Source organism: Saimiri boliviensis, chromosome 15 (assembly GCF_048565385.1).
Source record: "Saimiri boliviensis isolate mSaiBol1 chromosome 15, mSaiBol1.pri, whole genome shotgun sequence".
Taxonomy (NCBI): domain Eukaryota; kingdom Metazoa; phylum Chordata; class Mammalia; order Primates; family Cebidae; genus Saimiri; species Saimiri boliviensis.
The window spans coordinates 37,858,492-37,870,838 of NC_133463.1; the positions used below are offsets into that span (position 1 = coordinate 37,858,492).

At 35.0% G+C, this 12,347-nt stretch overlaps 2 long non-coding RNA genes across 6 annotated transcripts in view; one reads left to right on the plus strand and one right to left on the minus strand.

Annotated features, from left to right (window-relative positions):
• The window catches only part of LOC104653286 (uncharacterized), a 951,899-nt gene that overhangs the window by 936,606 nt on the left and 2,946 nt on the right, over positions 1-12,347 (plus strand). The window lies entirely within an intron of this gene.
• LOC141581453 (uncharacterized) overlaps positions 1-12,347 on the minus strand; it is a 63,573-nt gene that overhangs the window by 4,688 nt on the left and 46,538 nt on the right. The gene's annotated exons all lie outside the window — the stretch shown is intronic.

Here is a 12,347-nt window from a genome sequence, read left to right on the forward strand (position 1 = left end):
AAGACATTTTAAGAGCATAGTTGATATTTACTGCTTTTTATTTGGATTTTGAAAAATAAAAGCTTTCTTTGATTATATTTTACTTTACTATGGTATAAGCTGTTTTTGAGGAAAGCTTTGAGTTTTATTCACCTTTGTGTCACTGGAGGCTAACACAGTGCATGGAATATAAAAAGCATTCAAAAGGTGTCTGTTGGATGAGTAAACAAATAATAGAAGTGCAGAATTATGTAATGTAATTTGGAAGTAGGAGGCAGGACTCAAATCTGAAGGCAGGGTTCAGACATCAGGTCAAGTGATTGAATACTAGGTAAAACAGCGTTGTGGGCAGTGGAAGCAGCTTTCCAGAAGGCACACCCACCAGTGAGCCATGTCAGTTTACCATTGCCATGGAAACACCTTGGAGTTACATGCCCTTTCCATGGCAACAACTTAGAATTTACCATCCTTTTCCTAGAAATTTATGCATAACCTTCCCCTTAATTTGCATATAATTAAAACAGTATAAATATGACAGCAGAACTGCCTTACAGCTTTGGGCTCCCTACCTAGGTGGTAACCCTACTCTGCAAAAAATGGTACCTCCGTTGCTGCTGCACACTGCTGCTTCAATAAAAGTTTCTGTTTAACACCACCAGCTAACTCTTGAATCCTTTCCTGGGTGAAGTCAAAAAACTTCCTGGGCTAAGCTCCAATTTTGAGATTTGTCTTCCCTGCATCAGAACTCATATCAAATAAATTCATTTATTGATGTCTTTATTTCTTGTCCAACTCTATAATTAAAAGTAATCTACAACCTTGAATCACTTTTTAAATTTTCTTTCAGTTTGTCCAAGCTGAAATGAGTATCTCCTTATTGTTGCCACAACCTGCCTTTTCCTACTAACCAAAATCATAAAATAATAACACTTGTTATTGATCTGTATATTTTAACTCTATATACATCCATTTCCATGTAATTGTACATTTATTTTTACTCTTTGGCTAACACTGTTTTATATATTAATTGAGAAATGTAGGCTTCTTTATGAAGACGGTAACTATTTTCTGTAACATAACATGTAAGACTTTTCTTTTGACAGAGACAAATTAGTTCCATTCATGGTGACAATGAGTATCAACTATTTCAAAGCCCTCTTCTGAATATTTCAGTAGATGAAAACGTAAAGAATGTATAAAAACTGCTCTCAAGTAACAACAGTCTCATAGAAGTTATGAGAAGCATACATTAACATATAAATATTCTTGGTGTTGAGATTTGAAGTGATAGAAATCTGGGAATCAGAGGAGATAGTCTAGGCAAAGAAAAGAGGCATTTGCAAAAACTTATATTTACAATGCTATATAATTAGTTCAGCAAACTATGGTTAACATAGGTTGCCCAGAGAATAAAATGGACATGTTTCAGTAGCTTGAGAATTTGACACACCTAGAGATTGCAAATATTAGCATTAAATTATGCTTTAACCTTTCATGGTCATGAACCCAGTCCATAGGTGAAAATCAGACTTCATTCATTAAAGCTAAGATCAAGATTCATAAGAAGAAATCCTGTTAAAATTACTTTCTGCCTCCTGCTCCTCGTATGTAGGTTTTGTGATTCCTTGGTTTAATGCTTTGTTAGTAAATGAATAAAGTTGTCTAAGGGGGATAATGCAATTAATGGCATATAAAAATAAGGCCACACGTTTGGGTTTTTTTTTGTTGTTATTTTATTATTTTGTTTTTTTAATAAATTGTCATCTCAAACATTGACTGCAGTTGGTAAACACCTTAACATTTTATTTTTTGTCTAAGGAATGATTCTGACAATGAAATGTAAGTGATGCTGGGGGAGGTCAGCATGACTGGCTCCAATTATGGATAGAGGTAGGCCAAAGAGACAGATTAATATCAGTTTATGTTTGAGAGAGGAGGTAATTTTTGAAGAGTTGGGAAATGTTACTCAACCTAATCTAATTGGCAGAAAATTGCTACTGGCTTATAGTATTTGCATGAGATTTAGCTTTTTAGAACAAGAAGCATATTGGAAGAGGTGAGCAAATTAGAGTGGACAAATGAGGTCATTCTACTGTGGCTGGGACAATAAAATAAATAGAAGGCAAATGTACTGTGTGATACATTTTCACTCACATAGACAGCTCTCAAAAGAGCTCATTGACTTAAAAAAGGTGAAACCATGTAAAACTGAGAGCTACAATGGCAATCATAGCCATAGCAGAATATCCTTTATTATGGTGTTTCTTGTAGTTCACCTTCATCGCATGGCATGAACTATGTTGCTTATTTAGCCTACTAATTTTCAGTTACTGTATGCAGCTGCATTACAGGAAGAACCCAAATTAAGCAGTAAGGTCATTTCCTAGCTTCAGCTTAGTGAAAGTGTACATGATCAATTACCTTCTGTAATTTAGAGCAGCCAATGTTCCAGGCTGTTTTATTTTATTCTAGAAAGAAAAAGAAGGTATGTGTGACTGGAATAGGCTACACGAAACAGGTGGAACAAAATAATGTTAGCAATGAATGGGAAATAAAAAATCATAAATTGGTATTTTACATTTTAGAATCATACTGTTTCACTGTAGACATAAAAACAGTCCTTGGTATTATTATAATCATTTGTTATCAAAACCTTTAGAGGACATCTTCTATGTGTTAGGCACTTTGTGAGACTTTAGGATGCAAAAATAAACAAGATATAATTTCTACCTGAGAGAATTCCACTGAATAATGAGAGACAGAGAACATGTCATATGTGCTATGGAAAGACAATAGGATTAAAGATTTGCATGGGTCTCAAGGGAGGATCTGAAGGTAAAAACATTGACTTAGAAGATCCAGATACATAAACAGTAAAAAAACAAAACAAAACAAAAAAAGTGTGTGGGAGAACACTATAATTAGAAGAGAAGTGAAAGAACAAAACTCTGGATAACACCAACATGTAGGGAGTGGGTAAGAGAGGAAGCCAGAACGGAATAGCTAAGAGAGGGCCATGTGCAGTGGCTCACACCTGTAATCCCAGGACTTTTGGAGGCTAAGGCTAGCCAATCGCTTAAGCACAGGAGTTAAAGACCAGCCTGGGCAACATGGTGAAACCCTTTCTCTAAAAAAAGCATACAAAATTTAGCTAGGCATGGTGGCATGTGCCTGTGGTTGCAGGTATTCAAGTGGCTGAGGTGGGGAGGATCACTTGAGCCTGGAAGGTTAAGACTGCAGTTAGCCAGGTACTCTACCTTGGGTGACAGAGTGAGACCCTGTCTCAAAAAAATAATAAATAAATAAATAAATAAATGGTAAAATCCTTTCTCTAAAAAAAAAAAAAAAAAAAAAAATACAAAAATTAGCTGTGTGTGATGAAGCAAGAGAAATCAAGGAATAATCATTACATATTACAGGAACAGAAGCTCAAGGAGAATCAGTGGTTTCAATGTAAAGTCCAGAACCAAAAATGAGAGATGGGGAGAAATGCTTGATGCCCAATTTCACTTCTCTTTATTATTAAAAGATGACTATTACAATGTAACATAGGATAATAGAATGAGCACTGGACTAGGAATCAAGAGTTAGTACATCCTGTTTCATTTGAAACTATCATTTTAACTTCTCTCATTCTTAATTTCCTTACATAAAACCATCAGATGACAACCATTTCTATAATCACATTTATCAGGAAAAGTGTCAGATAAAATATGAAAATATGCTCCATAAGGGATAAAGGACTATAGATTCAAAATAGTAATGATATTAAAAATACACTAGAAACAGTAAAAGAAAATTTATGTTTTTCAATATATTTTTTAAAAAGTACATTTTTAGTTCATAACTGAGGACCAACGTTATATGTTGTTTACTTTTTCTTTTTTTTAATTTTTATTGCACTTTAGGTTCTGGGGTACATATACAGAACATGCAGGATTGTTGCATAGGTACATACATGGCAATGTGGTTGCTGCTTCCATCCCTGTCACCTATATCTGGCATTTCTCCTCAAGTTATCCCTCCCCAACTCCCTACCCTCTGGTGTCCCTCCCCTAGTACCTCCCAACAGATGCCAGTGTGTGATGGTCCCCTCCCTGTGTCCATGTGTTCTCATTGTTCAACACCCGCCTATGAGTGAGAACATGTGGTGTTTGGTTTTATGTTCTTGGGTTAGTCTGCTGAGAATGATGGTTTCCAGATTCATCCATGTCCCTACAAAGGACAGGAACTCATCATTTTTTTATGGTTGCATAGTATTCCGTGGTGGATATGTGCACATTTTCCTTGTCTAGTCTATCATTGATGGGCATTTGGGTTGGTTCCAGGTCTTTGCTATTGTAAACAGTGCCCCAGTGAACATACGTGTGCATGTGTCTTTATAACAGAATGATTTATAATCCTTTGGATATATACCCAGTAATGGGATTGCTGGGTCAAATGGAATTTCTATTTCTAGGTCCTGGAGGAATTGCCACACTGTCTTCCACAATGGTTGAACAAATTTACGCTCCCACCAACAGTGTAAAAGTGTTCCTCTTTATCCACATCCTCTCCAGCATCTGTTGTCTCCAGATTTTTTAATGATTTCCATTCTAACTGGTGTGAGATGGTATCTCAATGTGGTTTTGATTGGTATTTCACTAATGACAGTGATGATGAGCATTTTTTCATATGTTTCTTGGTTTCATATATGTCTTCTTTTGAAAAGTGTCTATTCATGTCCTTTGCCCACTTTTGAATGGGTTTGTTCTTTTCTTGTAAATCTGTTTTAGTTCTTTGTAGATTCTGGATATTAGACAAGGGTGTCAAATAGGTAGATTGCAAAAATTTTTTTCCCATTTTCTTGGTGGCTGGTTCACTCTAATGATTCTTTCTTTTGCTGTGCAGAAGCTCTAGAGTTTAATTAGATCCCATTTGTCTATTTTGGCTTTTGTTGCCAATGCTTTTGGTGTTTTAGTCATGAAGTCCTTGCCTAAGCCTATGCCTGAATGGTTTTGCCTCAGTTTTCTTCTAGGGTTTTTATGGTGTTAGGTCTTATGTTTAAGTCTTTAATCCATCTGGAGTTAATTTTAGTGTGAGGTGTCAGGAAGGGGTCCAGTTTCTGCTTTCTGCACATGGCTAGCCAGTTTTCCCAGCACCATTTATTAAACATGGAATCCTTTCCCCATTGCTTGTTTTTGTGAGGTTTGTCAAAGATCAGATGTTTGTACATGTGTGGTGTTGCCTCTGAGGGCTATGTTCTGTTCCATTGGTCTATATGTCTGCTTTGGTACCTGTACCATGCTATTTTGACTACTGTAGCCTTGTAGTATAGTTTGAAGTCAGTTAGCATGATGCCTCCAGCTTTGTTCTTTTTGCTTAGAATTGACGTGGCCATGCCGACTCTCTTTTGGTTCCATATGAAGTTTAAGATTTTTTTTCTGGCTCTGTGAAGGAGGTCACAGGTAGCTTGATGGGGTTAGTGTTGAATCTATAAATTACTTTGGGCAGTATGGCCATTTTCACAATATTGATTCTTTCTAACTATGCGCATCAAATGTTTTTTCATCTGTTTGTGTCCTCTCTTATTTTCTTGAGCAGTGGTTTGTAGTTCTCCTTAAAGAGGTCCTTTAAATCCTTTGTTAGTTTTATTCCTAGGTATTTGATTCTCTTTGTAGCAATTGTGAATGGCAGTTCATTCTTGATTTGGTTCTCTTTAAGTCTACTATTGGTATATAGGAATGCTTATGATTTCTACACATTGATTTTGTATACTGAGACTTTACTGAAGTTGCTTATCAGTTTCAGGAGATTTTGGGCTGATATGATGGGGTCTTCTAAACATATAATCATGTCATCTAAAAATAGATACAATTTGACTTCCTCTTTTCCTAACTGAATACCCTTTATTTCTTGTCTTCCCTGATTGCTCTGGTTAGAACCATTTCCTCTTCTCCATTTGACCCTAAGATAAGACTTACACTCATGCATGGTCTTTGAACCCTATGGTTGCCACAATATTATAAGCAATCAATAAGCCAGTTGCCTTGAACAGGTAATCTAAAGCTAATTTCAGAATTCTTAAAAGATAATTCTATAAGTTTGAACTTAAAACAGAAATAATTGAACCAAAAAAGAAAAAAAAAAAAAAACAAAAAAACTTCTTTATTCTTATACAAAATAAAATGGAACTTTTTAAGTTCCAAAACATCCATTAGGAATTTCAGAGGAATTAAATCAAAACAGAGATTACTTGTGGGAAAATTGATGTGTAAATAATATTCAGTCATTCCATTCAAAAATGTCATCCTCTGCCTCATACGGTGTTTCCATTTCCTCTTTATTTCCTAATAAAGTTTAGAAGTTTATTTGCTAGAGTTTTATTCCTTTCATCAAAGAAGTCTTATTTCCATAAGATTTCTAAATGAATTTGTGTTGACATAGACAAGCTATTAATTGTTCTGTATTCAGTTGGTAAACAAACATCTTAATGAACTATTTTGCTACTTTAAATAGATTTTCATTTTATTCCCTTGAGTTTTCCACTTAGGCCATCATAAAGTCTTCAAATAAAGACAATTGTTTTTTGGTTACCGTAGGTTTTAATTCTTAATATTTCTTGTCCATGCATTAACTAAAATTTTAGGACAATATAAAATAATTGTAATAATGGTAGTTGTCCTCTAATTTTCTTAACTTGAATTTATAAAAGAATCAAAATGTATCACTTTCCGAATTTGAATCTATTAAGAATTATGCACCAAATGAATAAAGTCATATACAAGATTAATTAAACCTAAATGATAATTTGAAAGTGCAATTAACTGTGTCCCATGATTTGAATGTTTGTTTCCTTCAAAACTCATGTTAAAATTTAATTGCCATTGTGATGGTATTGGGAGGTGGGGCCTTTAAGAACTATTTGGATCATGATGGCTCCAACTTCATGAATGAACTAATGCCTTATCCTGGAAGTGGGTTCTCCCTTTCTTGCTCTCTATCTCACCCTCTTTGTTCCCATCCATCATAAAATGATGCAGCAAGAAGGCCCTTGCAAGATACTGGCCTCTTCATCTTAGACTCCCCAGTCTCTAGAACCACGAGTCAATTTCTGTTTATTATAAATTACTCAATCTGCGGTATCCTGTTACAGCAACACAAAGCAAACTAAGACAATGTGCAAGTTTTGATCAAGAATATTTAATAGTGTTTTCCAAATTGTAGGATTAATATAAAAGTCATTTTATAGCTAGGTTGTCCAGAATAACAGTTGACTTAAGTTATACATAAATGTATAGCTTTCTGATCTTACAGTTGGAGCTTAAGCACAGCATTATGTCATGCCTTAAGTCTCACCTATATCTGATTTAGATGAGACTTTGGACCTTGGACTTTTGAGTTGGTGCTAGAATGAATTCAACCTTAAGCAGCTATTGGGATAGAATAAATAATATTGTTTGTGAATAGGACAAGAGGTTTTGGAGCAGTGAGTAGAATGCTGTTGTTTGAATGTTTGTCCCTTCTAAAACTCATGTTGAAATTTAATTGCCATTGTGATGGTCACTGGGCTGGCACAACAGCTTCTTCTGTTGTGTTGTGCTGCTGCAAAGAGGCTATTGCCCTCATCTATAGGGTTCCAGATGACTTGCTGTTGTGTCCATTTTCCAAAATAGAGACAATTTGATTTCCTCTTTTCCTAATTGAATACCCTTTATTTCTTTTTCTTGCCTGATTGCTCTGGCTACAACCATTTTCTCTTCTCCACTTGACCCTAAGATAAGATGACTTGCTGTTGTGTCATGTCACAACGACTTGCAATTGTTCCACAAAATGGAAAACTGAAGGGACAGAAGGAGCACAACCCTTTCCTTAGGGGCTTACCATGGCAAGTAAAATTATCATTTTATGCATCTCTAATTAATAGAACTTAGTTTCATGGCTGCATTGGCTGCAAAAGGGCTGAGAAATGTATTGTTTAGCTAATCAGACAAGCTCACAGCTTAATATTCCATTACTATATATAAGAAGGTCAAAACAGGTATTGGGACTCACAGAAGATAGCTACCAGTATTTGCTAAAATCTCATAGTATTTTGAAATATTAACCAATGCTGACTTTTCCCCTCATTTTCTTGAAACATTTGCTGTCTTTTATGGTCTTAAAATTTTTGTGTAAAATTCCCCAAATTCATAGTGAAACCTAACCCTCACTGTGACAGTATTAGAAGGTGGGGTCTTGAGGAAGTGAATAGGTCATTAGGGCTCTGCCTTCATGAATGGAATTAGTGTCATTATAAAAGAGACTCCTGAGATCTAACTAGTCACTTTCACCCTGTAAAGACATAGAGAGAAGGTATCATCTGTGAAACAGACAGAGAACCCATGCCTGACACTGAATCTCCTGAAACCTTGATCTTTGGTTTTCCAGCCTCTATAACTGTAAAAAATAATTTTCTCTTGTTTATAAGTCACCCAGTTCATGATATTTTTGTTATAGCAATATGAATGTACTAAGATATTCTCCATGAGCTTCATCTGCAATTTAGCCTGTGCTGACTGTTGCCTAAGAGAAAAGATAATAGTGCCCAAAGTAGAAAAAAATGCATGAGTATAATTTTGTTCTGTTTCAAACACTGAAAGCTTCAGTGCATTAAGCTTTTTCCTTAAACAATATGTGTTGTGCATATGAATAGTTACCACACTAAAGAGGAGGTAGCAGTTAAATGAAGTGAGAGAGAAAATAATACACACCCTAATTGTTGGAGGAAGGTAGAGAAGAGGGAGCAGATTGATAGCGTTCATATGTCATCTTGCTCCTTGGTCCTAAAGAAGCTATCAGATTCTTTAGCTGTTTCAGTCAGTCTCTGGCATAGACAAAAATATTACAGGTTCTGAAAAACATAATTCTACTATCACATCTTCAACTTTACATTGTCAAAAAAAAGCCAACTTCCCTCACCACAGCTTCCATCTAATTTAGTTCTGGACTCTACAGTTTGGGAAACCAAATATGTTTGGTTTCTTTTTTTTCCACCATTCTCTTTAGTAACTTGAGGATACGAAAATTCTCATTCATGAGAAAGAGAAAACACAGCTACAACCAAAACTTGACAAGTTGCCTGCAAAATGTGTAATAACGGCAGAGAGTAACAACTATTGAAATTTAAAAGAAAATAAAAATCTAGAACATTTGCCCAAAGCATGTTAATATACTGTTCTTTTTGCCATAGCTAATTTCTTACATATGACAAAAATCTAGATTGCCTTAGACAGTAACTTAAAATCGCATTATAGTGATTACTAGGAAGTTTTAGAAACTAAATATAAAGAGTCTTAACAATAAATATTGATTGCAGTGTAAAGGAATGTGTGAGAACCTCATTGCCATTTAAAAAAAAAGAAAAAGAGAGACACTATGCTTCAAGAGGTTGGGTGAAAATTATAGAAGTGTTAAGTTTTTCATCTGACTTTTGACTGCACTCATTGCACTATTTTTTCATCATTGGTCATCTAGTTCTAATTCTAAGTTTAATATGCATCCAAGGATCAGTCATCTTTTACTAATTTTTGTTAAAAAAGATGAATTTTACCACTATATCTGTTCCTTCACACTGACTATGATTTAAAACACTTTTGCTGTATGAATTGTTGAATGTTAAAGTGAAAGATTAGTCCCACATATAGGACTTAACAAAAAGACAGAATATTATATTTTCTAATGCATTCATTTAAACATGCTGTAATTTATGTTTTTATGATTTATTGATTTATTCAAGTATGGTCAGGTATTAAGAAAAATACTTTGTAAAAATAAATCATTTAACTTTGGGAGGCCAAGGTGGGTAGATCACAAGGTCAAGAGATCAAAACCGTCCTGGCCAACATGGTGAAACCCCTTCTCTACTAAAAATACAAAAATTAGGTGTGCATGGTAGTATGCACCTGTAATCCCAGCTACTCAGGAGGCTGAAGCAGGAGAACTGCTTGAACCCGGGAGACAGAGGTTGTAGTGAGCCGAGATTGCACCACTGCAATTCAGCCTGGCAACCGAACGAGATTCCATCTCAAAAATCAGTCAATTAATCAATCAATCAATCCTTTAATCCTGAAAAATACCAGAGAGCTCATCATATCTTTCTATTAGCAGTATATTGTATTTCACACATCCAGTAAAGACACTTCTTCTATTCTCCTTTGTTTCATGCATTTTAAGCTTAGTTTCATCTCTTTCTTTCCTTGTCCTACTTCCCCATAAGTACCTATGCCAATGCATATCCTTATCTATGAATTTGTCCTATAATATATGTAGTTGTTGTGGGAAGAGGAACTATGGTTTCAAATTTACATAAATGTTAATGTTTTCCAAATTTGTTTTGTTAACTACTTTTATCATTCATCTACATTTTTGAGATTTATATTGTTCTATTAATAATTAAATTTTTGTTTCTTATTGCTGCTATGTTCAATATTACAGATTTGCAGCACTTTACTGATACATTACTATAATGATTGATACCCAAAGTCACCCTCAATTCCCAGCTGCCATAAATAAGGCTATAGTGAACATCCTTTCACACACTGCCTCATGGAGCTATGTGAGAACATTTCTAAGCTAAATACCCAGGAATGCAATACAGGGCCTTAGGGGATGCAAATACATGATTTTATTAAGTTTAGTCAGGTTGATCCAGTATATAACCTCACTAATGTACATTTCCCAGTTCAGAGCTCCTATCTATCAACACCTCCAAGAGTAATTACCATTATCCATCTTTCCAATACTTGTCACATTATGAAGTAATTACTCCTATTGCTTAACTTACTTAATTTGTACTTCTTTAATGAGTTAAAGAAATTCTTTATATACTTGTCAGCCATTCAGGCTTCCTTTTTAATTTTTCTCTTGGATCTTCATTCCTTTTGGTGACATGGAAAGTTATTTTTTATAGCCTACGTATTAGTAACTTGTTAGTTTTAGACATTGCAAAAGTCCATTTTTCATGTCATAATCTGCCAAATTTATCTGTGGAGTTTTTGTTCAATATATACTGTTATTTTTGATGTAGCCAAATTCATCATTTTTAAGCCTTAGAAAGCTTACACTTTTAAAATCTTAAAAAATCACTCCCAACATTTGGTCAGCAGGATTATGTTCCTACATTTAAGAGAAGAAACTTTACAAAGAGTTTAAGGTAATCATGCAGGGTTTGCATCTGTTTTCAGATTCCATTTATTTACCTTATATTAAAACTTCACAATAATATTTATGAATATAATTACATTAATTCTTTTCACAAAATCATGTGGTTATACAAAATAATTAAATGAGAATAACCATTAAAATATATGAATAAAAGAACAAAGATTTTCTTTAGCTATCAATGGTGGTTATGAAAAGAAATGAATTACAAGAGACCAACAAATGCCAAGCAGTATTGTTATATGCTTGAAAGTGTTCAAAGTATATCTTCTCACTTCAAAGTTAACCTGAAACCTAAAAGGATGATTGGAATACAGGCAGTGTGAGAGATATTGCACAGCCTTTGTACAAGTAAGTTGAAGAAAAGGTAAACAGACATTCATTTGCAAAGAGATAATCATATTTTCTTTCCTTGCCTATTGTCAAAAATATCTTCTCTCCACTAGAATATTGAGCACTTACTCAATAAGTATGCAAAACTCTTATGAACATTTAGTTTTGGCCATTTTCCCAGCTATCCATCAGTGTCTTTCTATCTATAGGTCCAGACTGAGTTCATACTATTTAGAGCAGAGGTCCTCAACGCCTGGGTCATGGATCAGTACCAGTCTGTGGCCTGTTAGGAACCTGGCAGCACAGCAGGAGATGAGCAGCAGGCTTAGGCATTACTGCTTAAGCTCTGCCTCCTGTCAGATTAGCAGCAGCATTAGATTCTCATAGAAGTGCAAACCCTACTGTGAACTGCGTATGAAAGGGATCTAGGTTGCATGCTTTTTATGAGAATGTCTGATAATGTGTGGTGGGACAGGTTCATCCCAAAGCCAAAAGAATCTTCCTCCTGCCATCCATGGAAAAATTGTCATCCACAAAAGTGCTCCCTGGTGCCAAAAAGGTTGGGGACTGCTTATTTAGAGCTTCTAAAATTATTCCTCTATTTTATCCTATCCTCATCCCACACTCTGCTTGGATGAGCTCCACATCCGTAACTGTCAACAACCTGCCATTCATAATCTGCCATTGCCTACATCTCTCAGAACAATATATCCAACATAGATGATATTTCCCTTGAAGAATCTCTTTAAATCTTTTTTGCTCTCCCTCTTGCACTTTCTCTCTAACACTATCTCTCTTCCTTTCTTCATTTGCCCCCAAAACTACTCATCCCTATCTGATTGCAGATCACTTAT